This window comes from Heloderma suspectum, chromosome 3 (genome assembly GCF_057233095.1).
Source record: "Heloderma suspectum isolate Gila_16-S chromosome 3, 16-S_ref, whole genome shotgun sequence".
In the NCBI taxonomy this organism is placed as follows: domain Eukaryota; kingdom Metazoa; phylum Chordata; class Lepidosauria; order Squamata; family Helodermatidae; genus Heloderma; species Heloderma suspectum.
The window spans coordinates 157,184,800-157,204,625 of NC_139460.1; the positions used below are offsets into that span (position 1 = coordinate 157,184,800).

The following is a 19,826-nucleotide window of genomic DNA, read 5'->3' on the forward strand; positions in this document are numbered from 1 at the left end:
GTGAGCAGATGCCCAAACAACGGTCTGATTCGGGGTGAGGCAGCTTCCTAAACGTCTGATTAAAATCTGTTCGTTTCACACACGCTGGGAGGGAGCGCTCGCCTCTGCGCGGAGGCTGGATCGCAATGACGGCACCCGCGTCCCCCTCGTTTTGTCTACCTCTCTCTCTCTGCCGGCCAATACCCCCCTCGCCTCCTGGAACAATCGTATTCCGTCCAGCGGCGCGTCTCTCTGGCGACCTGTCCTTGCGCCTCCTGCTTTTCCGCTCCCATTCGCTCTTTCCAACAGCTCCTCCCCAGCCTGCGCTGCTTTTTATTCCCCTTAACATCCTGCCAGCGTCCGTCCGTCCGTCTCTCTTTTCCCCTGGCGGGGGAAGATCAGAGCCCCCGGTAGGCTCTCAACCGAGAGAGAAGGGAGGAAAAGCGAGGGCCTTCGCTCCCCTCCGCTCCCTTCCCGCTGCCTTTGCCGCTCGCCCCGTCCTTCGCAAGCCCCCAGGGTGGGCACCCCGGAGGGTGAAAGCAGAGGCAGAGGGAGTTCAAGCCAGCAAGGACAGGCACCAGTCCCAGCGTTAGGCGCCGCCGCCAGCTCCGGGCTCCCCCCCCCCTTGTGTGGGTGTTTCCCTCCCTCCCACCTCCCGGGGGTGGGGATGGCTGCCCGTGCACCGGGGATCCAGGGCTGGGCCAGCAGCAACGCAGATGCCTGGTCCCTCCTCCTCCTCCTCCCCCCATTGATTGTTTTGGGGCTCTGCCTTCCCAAGGCAGTAAAGCAATTCAGCTCCGGCGGATCCATCACATGCATTAAAAAAGAGAGAGGCTTGCCCTGCCTTGGGCTTCCTTTATTATTTCTCCCCTCCCCACTTCTGGGTGGAGCAAGACGGGGGGGGCGCTTTTGTTTGGGTTTGTTGCGTCTCCTCCCCTCCCAACCCAGCCCCACCGTCCTCCTCCTCTTTCTCCTCCCACCCCCACCTTGAGGGCAAGGAGAGAGAAGCCGCCTCTGCCGCATCGCATCGCATCTCTTCTCTCTCTCTCTTCACACCCGCCCCCCTCCACCCCTTTCTTTTCCCTCCCTTCAGCCCACCCTAAGCGGGGCCCCAATGCAATCCGATGCGTCCCCGGTAAGGTTCCCCTGCGCTACATTGTGCCCTCTCTTGTTTCGGGAGCCTCCACCCACTGGCCCACCCTACATTTAGCACATCATGTGATCCGGGTAAGTCATTTGCAAGTACAACAGTTCTCTGTGTCCCCCCCCCCCCGCCTCTCCAACCCCCCCCCCCATTCATTTCCTGAGAACTGCATAGAGCAGATGAGGGAAGACTGGGAGCGAGTGGTGGGGCAGTGTGTGCGTGTGTGTTTGTGTATGTGGCACCCGGTGCGTGTGAATGTGTGGGAGAAGGAGAGGGGGACTCTATAAGGGAAAGAAAATTTCTTCTGCTGTGCAGCTTCTGTTCAGGTCTGTGTCTCTTTAGTTTCTTCTCACAATAAACAGAAGGATATTATATATATCTATATATCTATATATAGATATATATCCCTCTTGCTGTCCCATCCAGTGTTTTGTCTTTTGAGTTGCATATCTATATCTATCTATCTATCTATCTATCTATCTATCTGTCTAAAGATGTATTTAGACTATATTGGGGGCATGGATTTTTACTGGGGGGAAAGGGGGGAAGGTTTTCTTTCTTTGCCTAGCAAAGAAAGCTTACTATTAGACATTCTCAATCCACTTATGGGAAGTCCTTATCAAATAATGTATGTTTACAGTGTAAATTTACACTGGGCAAAACTGTTGGCTCCAGTATGTGGGGTGTGGGGTGGGGGAATGAAGACAGCAGGTTGAATTGGGAGTTGTGCTGCGCTAGTTTGTCACTCTCCTCAGTTGTTTGTGTCCATGTGCCTGTTATTTGGGGGGAGATGGCCAGCAAAGGGTTAAGGTTTTGATGATGACACTTTTGGCGTTAATTGTGCTACGATCATTATTGTAATAATGATGTGGAACTGTCACTTGCTACAGTAAATAGTTCATGTGAGGGTGGGGAAGGGGAGAACAGGCTTGTGGCTAGATATCCCCCCCCCCTTTCCTTCCATTAAGGTGGACCTAGCTAGAGTTGACAGAGGGAGAAGTTTGCCTTTAGATCAGTCATGATGAATATTTGAGATCTGGCCTGGGAACTGCTGCTTGTCTCCATATGAGCTTGCAGCAACGTGAGAGTACTGACCTGGGTGCCATGAACTGGTATAGCTGCAGGAAGTTTATATGCAGAAAGAACCAATTCTTATTTGGCTTGCTGTCATCAGAACTTCTGATGAACTTTTTTTTTTAGTGAAAAGTAGAGGGAGAGGAGCCAAACACTTAATAAAAAGCTTAAATAAAGTGTGCTTGATTTGTATTGCTTTGTGCGGTATTCTCCTCTCAACGCTCTCATCTCTTACAAACAAAACATAATTATGCATACTTTAATAATAATTATGGAAATTCAGCTGATTTAAAAGCTGGGTGCATTGGTCTCTCCATATGTAAGTACAGTGGAATGTATAATCTGGATAAACACACTGTAGTTAGCATTGTCAGTTTTCACTACGGGTTCTGCTCACAGCTATGTAAAAGAAATGCATTGAATGCTTTCTTTAATGTCAAACCTGTTTGTTTGTTTCTCTCCCCAAAACTGAATAAGCATTATTGAGCTCTTCAGGGAACCATTTGTATTTACATCAAAAGCATGTGGATGTGTTATTACGCCAGACATATGCCAATCAAGCAAACGTCACGCTTTAAAACCACCTAGACCCACTCCATTTCCTTTTCTTACTGGAGGACAGGGTTGGTTAGCTAAGTAAATGGTCTGATATGAAATATGCGTCTCATAATGTCTGGGACAAGAGGTGCTTGACTTTGTGAATAGGAGTGGTCAGTTTTTAAACACAGGGTGTGACCTTTTTTTGTCAGACTCCTGTCATTTGTAAGGATACTGTTCAATTTCAGCACTGGCAGCATCTTCCTTGTGGTATTTTACTTCTAAAAGTGCTGGAGAGGGGGCAGCTTGCTCAAGAATTTAAGACGGAAAGATGCTGAGGGATAGCACCTTGTTGTTCTGAGACATGAGTTAGGTCGTTTGGCTCACAAAAATCCTGTTTGGATTGGCTGACAGTCGGGGAAACAAATTGGCCCAATTTAAGAGTCATGTGGTGAGGAGTGGGATGGAGATGTCGGTTTCCATGGTGTCCTCTCCCTTCCCCCCAATCTCCCTCCAGAATCTTGGCAGGTAGGTATTCACAGCGGTCTTGCAAGGTTTCTTTATATGGCCCTGGTATGTGAGCTCCATTTTCTGACTAGTTTTCAGCCTTGAAATGAAACAGGAGTAGCAAAGTGTGTATGTGCTCTCTCTCTCTCTCTCTCTCTCTCTCACACACACACACACACACACACACACACGTACCTAGTGTCAGTACTGAGATGGAATGGATAGTACAGGCACTTCTTGGATGTGCAGTTAAGATAAACACAAGCTGAATTCTTCCCTTATGACACAGCACACTTATGTTTGTCAAAGTACATTGCTGGTTGAAAAATGGTGTACTCACGCATCGTTAGAAGTGTTGAATATACTATCACCATACCTGGCAAAGTAAGGCATGTATTCTGCTTCTCTCTCTCTCTCTCTCCATCCCCCCCCCACCCCTGTTTCTGTTCCTTCACTATGTATTTGAGAGCACTGTAGAGCTAACGGTCTTCGCAGCAGTATTTTCCCCCTGCCTCACGCACAAACACAGTGATGTCACTTTCCTTTTCTGCTCTCGGGTGGGGTGGGGGGAAGAGGGTTGGGCCGCTCCTTTTTGCTCTCAGGTCACGCATGGTGTTTCCTGATGGCAGTAGGGCTGTTGCAGATGCCACTGTTGGGGTCGGGAGTTCCTTCTCTTCAGGAATCTGAGGCGAAGCTGAGGCAGCAGTGGGTGGTAATGCAAGTAGTCCTTGTCCATACTCTGCGCAACAGAGATGGATTGGGTAAGAAAAATAACCTTCTGGCCAAGGAGCCGATGTTGCATTTCTCTGTTGTCTGTTTCAGCAGAGGTTAGGACAGAATCGTCGAATGAGGGATTGCTTGAAAGTAAAAAAGGTCACACTATGAGTTTCTATGCAGAGCTGAGAAGAAACCAGCATCAACACTTGTACAACGTTAAATTTAGGATTTATCCCTTGATATCCTGGAACACGTTTTTGCGTAATTCCCATACATATGCATGTGCACTCCCAAAATGGTTGTCTTGGGCTTAACATTTATCTTCGAAACACATGTTGAATTTGCATCGTTGCATTCTAAGTAGCTCTACCCAGCCTTTTATGGACCTCCGGACCAATGATATTTCCTTTCCCCAGTAAGAACATGCTGTTTGCTCATGCTTGGAATCCTGAATTCACCCTCCCTGCTTCTCTCCCATGCACCCAACAGCAGTGAGCATTGTGAACTTGGGATAGTTCCAAGGGAAGCACTCAGTTCATGGGTCTTTCTTCCATCTTGAGGGGTGTGTGTGAGTGTGTGTGTGTGTGGTAATAATAGTTAAGAGTGAGATCAGATGTTTTGTATGTAGAAAGTCCCAGATTCAATACAGTTAAAACTGGAGTGGGGAATCTCAGGCCCAGATCTAGACCTCCTGGGGTCCAATCCAGCCCTCTGGGGTTCCGCATTGGCCATGCCCTTTCCCCCAACGCCAGTCATTTGGTGGTTTCCTGGCTTTTGTGCAGTTTTTCCCCATTATAAAAGGATGAAATGCCTCTCTTAAGGCTCAATTACTGGCAGGAAGGGCTTTAAGCAATAAAGTGCAGGTATTTTTAAATATATTTTTGGCTCTGCCTCTTGTGCCTTTGGCCCCACCCACCACTGGAATGCGGCCTCCGAAAGCTTCTCCTAAATTGAATTCGGCCCTCTGGCTAAAAGATGTTCCCATCCCCAAGTTGAAAGGTATCTCTAGTTAAAAGGTTCTCAGCAGAGTTGGGAAGGACTAATGACCAGGACAATGGGGTGCTAGCACCAGTCAGAGAAGACAGTACTGGGCTGGTTGGACCAGTGGTACAACTCGGTGGAACAGTCTTCCCCAACCTGGTACCCTCCAGATGTTCTGGATCACAACCCCAGCCTTCCTGACCATGGGCCATGCTGGCTGGGCTTGATAGGAGTTGAAGTCCAAAACTTCTGGAGGGCACCAGATTGGGCTAGGCTGTGGTAGAAGGTTTCATGACATATGGAGCTGCCCAAACTTGACAGGTGCTGGGACCAATCACGGGGTCCCAGCTTGTCATGAGTGTTTGCATTCTTGTACTTTTTGCTGAAAATATGGTAAGGTCACCCTTCTTATTGGTTTGTAAGCAGCCTTGACAAATGGGGGTGGGAGTAGGATGCATAACAGAAATTTAACAAAAAGGGGAGGGTCACCTTAAGACTGGATTATGAAGTAGCTGACCTCAAGGAGCGTGAAGTAGGCAAGTTTTTAGCTTCATTTAAAAACAACAAAACCCTTACCAGACAATATTAACAAGATACCTGGACATGTGGGTGAAGTGCTGAAAATTTGCTATAAATAGATCGATTAAACAGATCAATTAAAAGGCTCGAGTACAGAAAGAGGATGGATAGGAGGGCAACGTCCAGAAATGCAAAAAACTGTAGCTATTTAAGGAGGCACAAGGCTTTTTGCACACATGTGCTGGTGGTAATAGGGACAGGAAATAGAATGTAAACGGTGACCTCACGGGGCATGGGGTGAACCATGTCCCCTCCTCCCATTAATAGCGGCAGATGGCATGAAAAACAACTGGTCTGAAGAGGGGCAGGAAACGTCATTCTAAATGGCCACATAAGGCCTTGGACTAGAGGGAGAAGGAGGTGGGGACGGCGGCAGGAAGGAGGAATTCTTTAACCAGTGGGGCTCCTATGCTGGCTCGGCAAAGGAGTTCAGAAACTGGGAAGGGAACAGTACTGCTGTTATTTATCTAAAGGTCTTGTCAGCCAGCCAGACATGCGAAGGGAGGGTGGGCTGATGGTTGAGGGCAAGCATATAAAGTGATATATTCAGGCTTTCCTGCCACACTTGAAAAAAAGAAAAAAATAGGCCCTCTAATATAAGCGGAACAACTTAACTCCCGTAACTCCGTTTAATTTTATTAAGAGGGAAGGATATTGTATTCAGATACTGTTTTTATCAAGGTCTCTTCTTGTGGTGGCGATAAAGCTTCTCAGGCTCCTTTAAAGGAAAATGAACTTGATATTTTGGTGAGATTCCACCTTCCTATACAAAGAAAGGTGTATATCGGGGCAGGAAGCTGTTCTGGAGCATTTTTCTTTGGGACATCCTTCTTTCTGTAGTGTATAATTGGTTTCTCTTACTGCATTGCCTTATGTAGGTGTAGACTGAAAGAGACTCGCACCTTTTCCTCTTATTTCCGAGGGAGCAAGATGTAGGCCTGCAGAACGCTCAGTCTTTTGCATGTGTTTGCATTGGGCCTGTGTAGCGCACCACAACTTGCTAGATTTGAAAGCTTTCCACAAAAGGAGGAGGTGGTGGCAGTGTGTCCATTGGTTGTCCTGGGCTGCACCGAACCTGTGGTTGCCAGCCAGGCATGTTTGCTTTTGTACAGGCTCTCTCTGGCTGGCACAGCTATGCATCATTCCTCACAAGCCTACTGTGATGCTTCGTATGGAGAAGGCTGCCTTTTGTTTCAGGGAATGCAGCGCTTCAGCTCTGATCCTTCCATAAAGCAGCCTTCAAAATAAGTCTCAAGGAGTTACTAGCCCTTTTGTTCCTGCATATCTGTGCGTGAGCTGAAAGAAGAAGTTGGGGGGGAGGGGAAAAGAACAAAAAATTCCCTTCCAAATTACAGAAGCTCCCCAGCCTGGTTGCCTGGGGTGATTTTTACTTGCTAGGAGATCCAAGGAAGTGGTTAAAACATTGTAAACATAAAGTGAAGCATTGGTCTTGGGGAGGGGACATCTGGTGGGTAGACCAAGGGGCCTGGACAAGTGTAATGAAGTGGTCCCTTGCGTCACTGACTCCCAAACCCATTAACAAGCCTTTGATGGTCTCCTCCCTGAACCTGCTACAATCCCTTCTTGTCATGGCTGGCTAAGACAAGAAGATAGGAAGAAGTACAGGACAAATGCATTGTGAGAATAAATGCTCCCATATTCGAGATGGGCCTGATCAATAGATAGGGTGAAGGCCCTGCCTAAGGTGGAGTCTTGGTGGCACAATTCAGTGGTGGCAAACTTTTGTACATATTCTAAAATTTGTGTCCATGATAAAATCTCCAAAATGCTACTGCTCTAGGAAGCTGGCTTGTTTGGAGGTGTCCTTCTTTGCCCCCCAATCTGTTACTGGAGGGGGATACTGATTGGTGTGAGGAATCAGCCATTTAACCTTCTTGCCCTGAGAAGGGAGAATGCTATGGAGATGAGTATTTACAGTTACTAAGGGCACCATCCTATGCATGTTTAAATAGAAAAAAGTCCTACAATTCCCCGCATTTCTCAGCCAACATAGTTGGCTGGGAAACGCTGGGAGTTGTAAGACTTTTTTCTGTTCAAACATACATAAGATTGCGCTCGAGGGTCTGCAAAGTGCTTCCTTCCTTCATGTTCTGAAAGTTTCATTGCAATAAAGGCAGAGGAGTTTGTGGCAAGTTGTTGGGCTGGACTTCCTATAATAGCTGGCACTTGAGGTAGCTTCTCAAGTGTTTTTGCTGGTGTGTTTCATCCTGTTCAGGTGCTGAAGAGAATGCATGGGGGCTCAAAGTGGATACTGGGATGGGGCCATTCACACTGGCCCCACTCTCTATGTCTCTGGGACCACTGCTCCTGCCCTTTTCAGTTCAGACCTTGTCATGTTTCAGCAAGGCCTGAAAGGGGGTTCTATTCACATTTACTTGAACGCGAGTAGTACTCTCCATGTGGTCATGCAAATCTAGATTTCAGTGACTTTTCAGACCCCAGAATTGGTTGCCTGCAAGAATGCTTCTTTAAGTGATCGCACCACTAAAATACTGGCTGATTGGCAATCATGATTTATTCCCCTGCCTAAGTGAGATAAAGAAACCCAGCCATGCCAGCATGCCCTGCTTCCCATTTCAGACCCTAGCGTTGAAGTTGTAGTTTGGGCTGTTTGAGTTCAGATATGACAGATTTTATTTTTAATTATGTCTGCTGCTTGGGTCTCCTCCCCCTTCATTTTCTGAGGCGAAGCCGGTGGTTTGTCCTTTTCTCTAGTAGGAAAAAACAACAACACAATGCCTTTTCCAAGAAAAAAGAGCTTGTTGCGGGGGGGACGGGGGACTCTAGTGTTTGTCTAGCAGTGAAACCTTGACCTTGTCAACTCTTGGCTAGTGGTTGTTTACTGCAGCTGCAGTCTCCATGTGTGGTGGGAACGGGAGGCGCAAGTAGACTCACTTTTCCCATAAGGAGGCATGGCACTGTATAAAAGGCATCTACAGGAACAATATTAAGCCATTTTGAACTTTGGCTAGACTCTCTGCAGAACATGTTCCGTCTCTTAGATGAAAACTCTTGCTTTTTAAAGGCGAACTTCCCATGCACTGAAAGATTTGCTTTTGGTGATAGTACACTAACAGATAAGCACATTTTCCCCTTTCTCCAGTATGAAGAGAATACCAGTCTGTGTTTTAGTTGCTTTTGAAATCTTTTTGAAATCTGGGTGGCATTGCGGCATTTTCTGCTCCATAGTATGTAACTTGCTGTCTTACATACAGATCACAGAGAAGTTTCTTATGAGTCGGAGGGAGTGGGAAACAGGCAGAGGTAGTGTCTGAGAAACTGTAATGCCAAAGTGATTGTTTTAGTTAACATCACTAACACAGTTCTGTTCAAAGTCTTGGCAGGAGAAGTTGCTTCAGTTAATAGCATGTGGTTTCTGAAAGTGGTATGTTATATCTCTTAGGGTGAGGATGGGAGGGAAACCATGAACAGTGCAGCTGTTTGTCTCTCTTAAGCCAGCAGCTGTTTCTCTCTCTTAAACCACAAGAGCTGCCTAGGAGATTATCAGTGGGGAAGGAAGTGATAGAAGGTGGGTAACGTGGGGTTCTGGGCAGAACCCATGCCCTCATCCCTCTCCCATGAAAACGATTCCTGCCCAGTCTAAAAGCTTCTCTGTCCATTTCCTCACTGTGCATTTATACTTCATGCTCTCTGCCAATATATTTCCCACTTCTCTGGGAAATTAAGTTTGTAATATGTGTATGATGGCATCAGGTGTGTGTGTGTGTGTGTGTGTGTGTGTGTGTGTGTGTTTTGGACCAAAAACTAAATCTACCCCAAGCAAATCCAGTTTCTATGCTCAGAAAGAATAAAGCAAGTTCACTCACTTTCTATCCCTTCATTAGTTCTGAACAAATGCTGCCCGTATGTTTCCAAGGTTTTTCATATAAACACAAGGGCTAGAATCTTGGGGAATGGAAGCTGATACTTTTAACGGTGGCAAATTCCATGCTTTTCTGTGCTTTTAGAGAAGTTGCTTCAGTTAATAGCATGTGGTCAGTTAATAGCATGTGGTCATTAATTGAAGCAGAAATACAGAATGTACACAGTCCTAGTTATTACAATTGGGTTAATATATGTGCTGTCAATGTGTTGAGAATGTAAGGGCACAAACCTATTCATTTTTAGACAGAAAAAGGCCTATAGTTCCCAGAATGCCCCAGCCATATGTCGACATGCATATGATTGTGCCGTAAGTCCAGCCAGACCTTGCCCAGAAAGTATTGCACATGTACACTAGCTCCTGCTATGAGTGTCTGTCTCTGCACGGACTTGGGATGTTACTCTAACAAGTTGGTCCCTAGCTTTTTGTAAACAAAATTTGTCACACGTGGCTGAATTTTTTCAAGGTGCCACAATTGCACAAATCACACTGTGTAGATATATATATATATAACACCCATGCAGAGGTGCTGGTTGACACACATGGTATTCATTTTTAGAATGCTTGCATAGGGCAGTGAGCTCCATGGGCTGTGACCTGGGCCCGAAAGTGGCAAAGTGATTTCTTGAGTTCCCCATCTACGTAATAGAACTTACTACATAAGCTGATGGCCAGTGTAGCCTCTAGAAACTTGCTGGAGCTTCTTTCAGGTGCCTTCCAGCTATTTTGGTAGCCAGTACGATTTTATTATGATTTATGACTGTTTTCTTAAGTAGCCACACCTTCCTTGACCTCCTGAGGCGGGACAGTGTATGGCTATTTGTTTTTTGGGCAATCCATTCAATTTGTTGGCCATGTATATCCATTCTGACTTTGGAAATTTGTTATAGGATTGAGACACGAGTCAGATGACCATATGTTGTCAAATATTCTAGGACGTCAAGCATTACCCTGCCATTTTTTAAATTGCATCACGAGGTCATCTGATAGCAACGACATGTGCCTGTCTGCTCCAGTCTTTGAGAAGTCACACATACTCCCCCCTCCCCCAATCTAGGATCAGATACTTACTGTTCTACACTCTTTCCAGAGAGCTTCTGCCCTCTCTCTCGATTAAGACGGATGGCCTAGCTCAGCATTCCCCAACCTGGTGCCCTCCAGATGTTTTGGACTTCAGCTCCCATTACCCCTGGCAGAATGCCCAATGGTCAGGAATGCTGACATTTGTAGGCCAAAACATCAGGACGATGTCAAGTTGGGGAAGGTTCTCCATGTACTAGCTAGTTCTAGCTTCTCCATGTACTGAAACTGCAGCCAACTCTGAACAGATACTTGGGTGTAAGGAAGAAAGAGGAAGGAAACACACAGATCGGGTTTGCATGATCACCACAGCACATGTGGCATATTTAAGCCACAGGGGGTTGCGGCCTATGCTGGCATCCATTTTGAATATGCAGACCTCATGGTCTGTTGTAGGGTTATCTGAAGGTTGATTCCCCCCTCCAACAGCCCCTGCTGCCAGGGTTTGGCCAACATGGCAAGCCATGGCAACCCTCTGCTGGGTGTTAAATATTCAAAATGGATTCCAGCATAGGCCGCGACCCACCTTGGTTTAAATGAGCCATGGTGGGCTGTGATGATCATGAGAACTGGCCCAGTGCTAGGCATCACAGTGGCACAGGTCACAAGTGTCTAGAGTCAGACTGCCATCAAGTCAACTTCATTTGCTGTAATGTGGAGAAGCCTTCATGTGATCTGACATGGTACTCTTTAAAGCTTCATGAGGGACTAGTCTCTGAAGTCTTCTAGAAATTAGTTGTTTTTGTGATTTAGCATAATTCTCTTTGATCTTCCTTACTGTTCTAATAAATGAATGCATTCAATACTTAATTATTATTTGACTGGCCAATGCCTTACTTCAATGGAGATCAGAGCAAGCAAGACAAATAAATGCTATGAAAATCACCTGTAGCTTGTAGTTATTACATAGGCCCGAAGTTGTTCTCTGTGTTGGGGCAGCAGCTATTTTTCCATGTTGCTAATTGGCTAACAGAGAAACTGAACCACAGTGGGAACCAGAATCCAGGTGTTCAGCATGTCAGACCCCAAGGCTCATTTACCACAGTGTTATCGCACTACTATCTGTTCTACAACTTCCTGGCAAACACCTGCTTTAACTTACTGGAGAAATAACGGATGCTATTCGTTATTAGCTTTAGTTGTTGTGTTGACTCAGAAAGCATTGAAAAGGTGAGGTTTGGGGGTCATTTCTGAGTGTGAGTGCTCGGGGTGTACTCTTAAATCAGGGCTTTTAAAAAAGCAACAGACCATCTTCAAAGACGTATTTTTAAGTAGCGTGTGGTGTTTGTGTTGCTTTTCCCATACACAAAATATTATGGAATTTTCACAAGAGTTGGCACATCTTAATGCTTTTTAATTCACTGCATAGATTTTTGGTTATTTAGCATGGAGCTGAATGTTAGAAACACATTGTCCATGGAAGTCATTGTTGCACTGATAGGCAGATTGTGGAGTGACTAGTGGAACAACATCTGATCCCATGTGACTTTATGTGGTTGTTGATCACTGTGTGTGGCCTTTAGTCTTATATTTTCTTCCCTCTCCAGTTTTAGAGTGTGTTATATTGAAATAGTTTAATAATTATAACAGAATAACCAAATATTACTGCAGAATTTTAATGCCATATGGACAACTGGCTTCAGTGGCTTTAAAGATGAATGAATTAGTACAGCTTATTATGTGGTTTGGGGGGAAATAAATTGTTTGTCAGCTATAAGTATCAATGATGGCACCTGAACTTCATTGACTATCTCCATTCTCATCTATTTGAAATAATAATAATATCCTCTTTGTCCAAGATCTTCCCTTGTTCTGTTCTCCTGGGGATCACTTCCCATCTGATGAAGCTGCAGTGAGTATTCTAGTTGTTGGAGTCCTTTCCTTTCCACTCTGCCTCCCACCCCCCACATCCATCTTTGGTTCATGATACATTTGAAGTGTAAGATTAGCAAGTGGTCTGGTTAAGTTGTCTAAAAATGTTTGAGAAAGCAACTCCCTAATTTAAACTATCTCTACGAGTGTGTTCACTGAGAAATGCAACCTGTGCTTTTAAAGTCTATAAAAAGCTAATTGAAATCCCTTCCTGATGATTATCTTAGGCTTTTTACACATCTTCCCATAGTACATATATTTTCCTTGACATGTGTTTTCTTATTGGAGGGATTTTCCCTTTGCATTATTGGAATTTCAGTACTTCTTTGAACTATGGAGGCTGAGTGACTATGCTTACTATAATAACACAACAAAACATCTCTCTTAAAAATGAAATCTTGAAATGTGCTGTAGACCGAGACTTGACAGTGTAGGTTTTGTTCTATGTTCTGTATATCACACTGTAGTTTTGTGGAATGGGAAAAGAAGTTGTAGAAGTAATGTCAGGTGGTTGTTCCCATTTTCTCAGCACAAATGAAGAAAATGTGCAGGTTGTTTGTATATTTAATTTTAAAATATAGAGTCAATGAAGTTGGGCAGACTCTGGAATGTAGAGTGATCGCATTTGCATTTTGTGGAAGGAGATGCCCTATAAAATACTGAATGTCAAGAGATTTCTTCTCAGCTATGGGAATACCAATTCGCAAGCATAAGAGAAGCAACCAATGGTCTGCTGTAGGGTTATTTGAGAGTTATTTAATCCTCCCAACAACCCATGCTGCCCGGATTCAGATAACATGGCAAACTGTGGTACACCCCCACCCCCACTGGGGGTTCACTGTTCAAAATGGCCACTGGCCCACACTGCAACCCACCTGTGGTGATCATGCGCATCGGCCCACCGTCACTGAGGGAGGCACCACACTTTATGCCTCGGACATGATTGCTGCTGTTATACCAGTGTTACATTTGTTGTTTCCTGCAGGAAAATGTGAAGTGTTGATGCCAGACCTACCTCTCTAACCATCTCTGTACACAGTCTGGGAACCCTAATTGGGCTGGGCTCCTGTCACAGGTATGCTGGTGGTTAAAGACACAGATATATCTGCTATACTTCCTGTGTTTGCTGTGGTGAAACGCTGGTGTACCCACAGAAAGCTATGAAGCCTCCCTGAGAGCTGACCGAGATGTTACTTTAAGTTCACCACTGCCCCAGCTTCTTCAATATGAAGAATGGCTGCAACTCTTACTACATGCCGTGGCATCATCATGCAGTTGAGATTTATCCACTTTTGCTTTATGTTAGTGGGGCCACTGGTAGGGAAATTTCTGACCAATAGCCATGCTGGCTGGGACTAATGAGTGTTGAAGTCCAAAACATCTGGAGGGTGCCAGGTTGGGGGAGTGTTCCATATCATGTGGTGAGAGCTATAGCAATTCTATCATAGGGATGGAAATGTTTCATGTGGAAGTTGATGAAGCACAGGTAAAGCAACATCTGACTTCTGTTTCTTAAGCACAGTTCCATAAGCATCCACGAGACGTTCTGCAAAATAGGTCAACCTTTCACAGCACACACTCACTTTCCCCTCTCGCAACTGACCAGTCACCCACGTGCCAGGAGTGGGAGTGTTCGTGAGCAACATCTGACCTGGTCTAGTCTCATGGTGCATCTTGCAACCTTCAATGCTGAATGTTCAGCATCCATCTTTATATGCAAGTGGTGTGACAAAGCATGCAGCAGGGTGCATGTCGTGATTCATTTATTTGAGTTAGGTTTATTCATTCAACCATCTTGAATAATATTCCAGGTTATAATTATTAATAAGTAGACATTTGCCTTTGAATCTTGCAATTGCTAAATAAATTACTTATTGCCAATTTTTTGTGGGAGGAGGCAGTGAGATAGATGGGTTTGGGGATTTGCAAGATATTGTGATGTGTTACAGGAGTTCCTCAACTAAAAAAAGAGCTGACTGCAACTTTATTGGACTGAAACTCCCATAGTGCCCAGCCAGCATGGCTATTATGGGAGTTGCAGTCCAACACATCTGGAGAGCACCAGGTTGGGAATAGCTGGTCTAGACCATCTCTGAGGTCTTCTAGCAAAGTGCTGTGTAACCTAACATGGAACTGTCTGTCACTCTCTAATGCTACGTTTGGGAGTAGATAGCCTGCTCTCTTAGTCCAAGCAGTAAATAATTGAATTATAGAATGGTATGTATGTATATATGTATTTATTTACATTGTTATCCCACCCTTCCTCTGAGGAGCTCCCAAAAACTGTGTTCTGCTATTGTCTGTAATTCAGAAATAAAGAGTAGAATTGCCACTCCTTAGGACAGGAAGGCCTGGCGTGCTGTGGTCCATGGGGTCACGAAGAGTCAGACATGACTTAACGACTGAACAACAACAATAACATATAGCCAAAACAGCAGCATGCATACACAAGGGGAGCCCAAGAGTTTGCAGAAGTACAAAACAACTGTAGGGAAAAAAACCAAAGGGAGGAACCCCTACAACAGCCCAGTGGCCCAGAGAATGCCGACTGGTAGTTGTGGGCAAGTGGAAAACGGGGGCGTAGGAGGAGGAATGGGAGTACCCTGGAAGAGTGCCTGTCTGTCCAGCTGGAATCTGAGCAGGAGCATTTTGTTGCAGGCCCCACTTGGTTTAAATAAATAGTTCAGCCAACTATGTATGTGTTGAGAGAGAAGCAGCGAGCCTTTCACGCAGATTTTTAAGTGAAATAATGTCTAGATCATATCAGGATCTAAAACCTTCCAAATGAAAAATTCAGGCTTTGGGGGAACTCCGGTGTCCAAACAGCTATGAAGATCAAGCTGCATTGTTGATTGGGGGTGGGGTGACCCCAGAGGATAGGATGTTATGAAGGAAATGCTGCGTGTTCTGTTTGCCACAATGTGATTCCTTTAAGTCTTTCTCACATTAGCTGTTTGGTGTGATACATAGGGTGTATTGCTGCCAGGCATGAGCCAATGCAAAAACCAAAACAAAGCCCTATGTCCCCACCCTTGTGTAGTCCAGCCCAGCTCCAGGGTGTCCTGTGGACCTCTTAAAGAAATGTACTTTACTTCGAGCAGGAAAACCATGGACATTGAGTTATTTAATTATTGTTATTTTTAAGCAGGAAAACACAGCTCACATAGAATATTGTTTCAACAGGGTGCTGAAAAATGGGACACTCCCACCCAAATCAAAACATTTGTCAAATTAAGGTGTTTCTTCAGGCTACAGGCACGGCTCACATTGAACCTTCTGAAAGTTGGTCTTTGGTTATCTGTTTACTTCAAGCATTTAGAACCTCATTCTCTGCCCCAGCTGGCATCCAAAGTGACTTACAGAAATAACATTACAGTTGTGCTAAAAGCATAGAAACAAGACACATGAAGCTGCCTGACACTGAGTCAGACCGTCAGTGCATCTAGCCCAGGGATGGGGAACATGCAGCCCGTGGGCCTCAAGAGGCCTGTGAAATCCTCCAGTATGGCCCCCATCACCCCTCAAAATGTGGGGGAACCCAATTTCTTTAAACATCATTTTGAAAACGTATCTGGACCTGCTATGGAGCACACAGAGGGTCAAACGTAGCATGTTTGCAAGCTAGTTTTGACTGTTTTGGCACTCCATACCAGGTATGGATGCCATTTTTAATTTTTAAATTATTATTTTTTGTCTGGTTTTTGGCACCCCCGCCAGGGTGTGTGTGTGGTCCATGGGGAGGGCCCAGGAGGTGAAAATGGCCTTCAGACCACCTGATGTTGTCCACCCCTAGCCCATTATTGTCTGCTCTGATTGGCCACAGCTCTCCAAGGCTTCAATCAGGAATTTTCCCCAGCCCCTGTTATTGGCAATCCTTCTGTTTCTCGACATCCTTTATGCAAAGCATGTGTACTATTACTGACTCATGGCCCATCCCCAGGACAGCAACCAAAACAATTCTCCACTTGGTAGAGGGAGAATTGTGTGGAGGGACACACACTTCAAAGTTACTAACTTTAAAATAACCACTCCTTATATGTGGGAGAATTAATCAGAGCTTTGAACAACAATCTGTCAGTCCATCAATTATATGTTTTTCTTTCTCCTGTTTCTCAGCTCCTCCTTCCTAAGCTGACACTTTCCTCAGCATTCATATTTCTTTGGCTACCAAAGGTCTGTGTGCAGAACGGGCGTTCAGAGCACACATTCACATTTCTAGTGATTTGTGTGTACATATTTGCATGTTATAGATGTGTCAATATATAGGTCCTTGGAGTCTTGGAATGGAAAATTTCTAGTGGAAATATATTTCAGTTGCTGTCAGAAGCACTACTGTAAACCAGTAAGTAGAGTTATTTTTTCTGAGTTAGCACTTGTTTATATAGTGAAATTTCAAGTGGGAACTAGGGAAAGCTATACAGTACAGCAGTTCCCAAACTCTGTGCTGTGAGAGAACTATGACTAGGCCATGAGGAATAAATTGAATAAAGACAAGTTCCTGCAAAGCTGGTACTAGAGAAGGCTGCCTCTACATGTATAGACCCAACCCAGTTCCCTCCAGATAATTTGCCTATCAGCTCCAGCCAGCATGACAAGTGTTCAGGTATGCTGGGAGTTGTAGTCCAAACCATCTGGAGGGCACCAGGCTGGCGAAGACATTTATCCATGATTCAGACTTCTGGTCCTGCCTCCTTCAAGTTAGCTTTCTGTGGTGGTGGTGGTAGGAGCAGTTCTGCCATGTCTCTGCATCAGGAATGATTGGATCATCCTCATGTATTCAATTTCTGGTTCAGTTCTCTGAGTGCCATTGCTTAAGTAGCCAAAATACCAACAGCCATGCACAAGAATGAGGTAACAAGAAGTTCAGAATAACGTGGAGGTTTACAGAGGTGCAAAAAATAATGAAGAAAAAAACAGTCCAGTGAAGAATGAATATGCACAGTGATGTGATGCTAATGGAGCGCTGAGAGGGAAAAAACTGAAAACCAGGTGAGACAAGGAATGGAAAAGGAGGGTGGAGGAAGACATGCATGGAGGCACCCCTTCATTTGCTCCATTCACTCGCTCTGGGCAGTCTCAGAATAAACTGTGGCTCCACCATTGGAAGCACTACTGTTGCATTTATCATCCCAACATGGGGAAAACTTCTGTTCTTATGGTTGATTCAGTTTGACTGATTTCATTTGCATCAACTAAAACATGTTCATAGGGCTGATGTATACTTACCTGTATACTATGCTCATAATCTGAGGCCCTCCTGTGAGGGCCTCCTTTGAGGGAGGCTCAGAGGGTGGCAACAAGGGAGAGGGCCTTCTTGGTGGTGGCCCCCCATTGTTGAACACTCTACCTACTGAGGTCCACCTGTCACCATCATTGTCATCTTTTCAGCACCAAGTTAAGGCTGTCCTCTACTCCCAGGCATTTGATGGGATTTTTAATGTCAGTTGTTTTATCAGGTCTCAGTATCTTATTGTAACTGTTTTATAGCTGTTTTAAATGGTTTTTAAATTTTGTATGTTAAAGTTTTTATATTAAGTTTTTGTTTTCTAATTTTGGTGAACCTCCCAGAGAGCTTTGGCTATTGGGCAGTATAGAAATGAAATAAATGAAAATGAAATGAAATGTATAAAATTGTTCAGAGTTAGGTTTGAGAAGATGATTTTTTTTAGGCTTTGGGACATTTATTTATTCAAAACATGTCCACCATTCAAAACATCACATAAATGTAGTTTAAGAATATAGTAAAATCCAATGGACTGTAAAATGACTGAAATATTCAAACAAGCAGAGAGAATCTATGTTTCAGAATTTTTCTCATGGCTATGAGGTCTAGAAACTTGGTAAATAAAAATGAACATCTAGTTTTCATTTATATAATGGTTGGATAAAACTGCAGGGATAGGCAACCTGGTGTTCTCTTGATGTTTTGGACTACAACTCGCATCAACCCCATCCAGCATGGCCTGTGGCCAAGAACTGGGAATTGTAGTCCCAAACAAATGGAAGGTACCAGGTTGCTCACCCTGGGATAAAAGGAAGCTATAATAGATGTGCTCCTTCATGGATCACTGCCTTGTGGCGAAGGGGCTTGCGTAACTCAGTGAAGCCATAAGCTATGCCATGCAGGGCCACCCAAGACGGACAGGTCATGGTGGAGAGTTCTGACAAAATGTGGTCCACTGGAGAAGGAAATGGCAACCCACTCCAGTATTCTTGCCAAGAAAACCTCATGGAATGTATCACAAGGCTAAAAAAAGATGACGCCGGAAGATGAGCCCCTCAGGTCGGAAGGTGTCCAATATACTACTGGGGAAGAGCAGAGGGAATTTCCAAGTAGCTCCAGAAAGAGTGAAGCGGCTCGGCCAAAGCCGAAAGGACACTCAGCTGTGGATGTGTCTGGTGGTGAAAAGAAAGTCTAATGCTGTAAAGAACAATATTGTTTAGGAACCTGGAATGTAAGATCAATGAATCAAGGTAAGCTGGAGGTGGTCAAACATGAGATGGCAAGATTGAACATTGACATCTTGGGAATCAATGAACTAAAATGGACAGGCATGGACGAATTTAATTCAGGTGACCATTATATCTACTACTGTGGGCAAGAATCCCTTAGAAGAAATGGAGTAGCACTCATAGTCAACAAAAGGGTGGGAAAAGCAGTACTGGGGTACAATCTCAAAAACGACAGAATGATCTCAGTACGAATCCAAGGCAAACCATTCAACATCACAGTAATTCAAGTCTATGCCCCAACCACTGAGGCCGAAGAAGCTGAGGTTGATCTATAAAGACCTGCAACACCTTCTAGAACTAACACCAAAAAAAGATGTCATCTTCATCACAGGGGATTGGAATGCTAAAGTAGGAAGTCAAGAAATCACCGGGATAACAGGCAGACATGGCCTTGGTGTACAAAATGAAGCAGGACAAAGGCTAATAGAGTTTTGCCAAGAGAACACGCTGATCATAGCAAACACTCTTTTCCAACAGCACAAGAGGCGACTCTACACATGGACATCACCAGATGGTCAATACTGAAATCAGATTGATTATGTCCTTTGCAGCCAAAGATGGAGAAGCTCTATACAGTCAGTAAAAACAAGACCTGGAGCTGACTGTGGCTCAGATCATGAGCTTCTTATCGCAAAATTTTGGCTTAAATTGAAGAACGTAGGGAAAACCACTAAACTATTCAGGTATGACCGCAATCTTATCCCTTATGAATATACAGTGGAGGTGAGGAATAGATTTCAGGGATTAGACCTGATAGACAGAGTGCCTGAGGAACTATGGACGGAGGTCCGTAACATTGTTCAGGAGGCAGCAACGAAATCCATCCCAAAGAAAAAGAAATGCAAGAAAGCCAAGTGGCTGTCTGATGAGGCTTTACAAGTAGCTGAGGAAAGAAGGGAAGCGAAAAGCAAGGGAGAAAGGGGAAGATATACCCAACTG

General features: G+C 44.7%; 1 protein-coding gene across 1 annotated transcript in view; it reads left to right on the plus strand.

The window, feature by feature from the left end:
* Positions 1 to 974: 974 nt before the first annotated feature.
* Positions 975 to 19,826, plus strand: part of KLF12 (KLF transcription factor 12) — a 270,767-nt gene continuing 251,915 nt past the window's right edge. The window contains exon 1 of the mRNA XM_084844838.1: positions 975 to 1,206. The gene's annotated coding sequence lies outside the window, so the exon portion shown is untranslated. The remainder of the gene's footprint in view (positions 1,207 to 19,826) is intronic.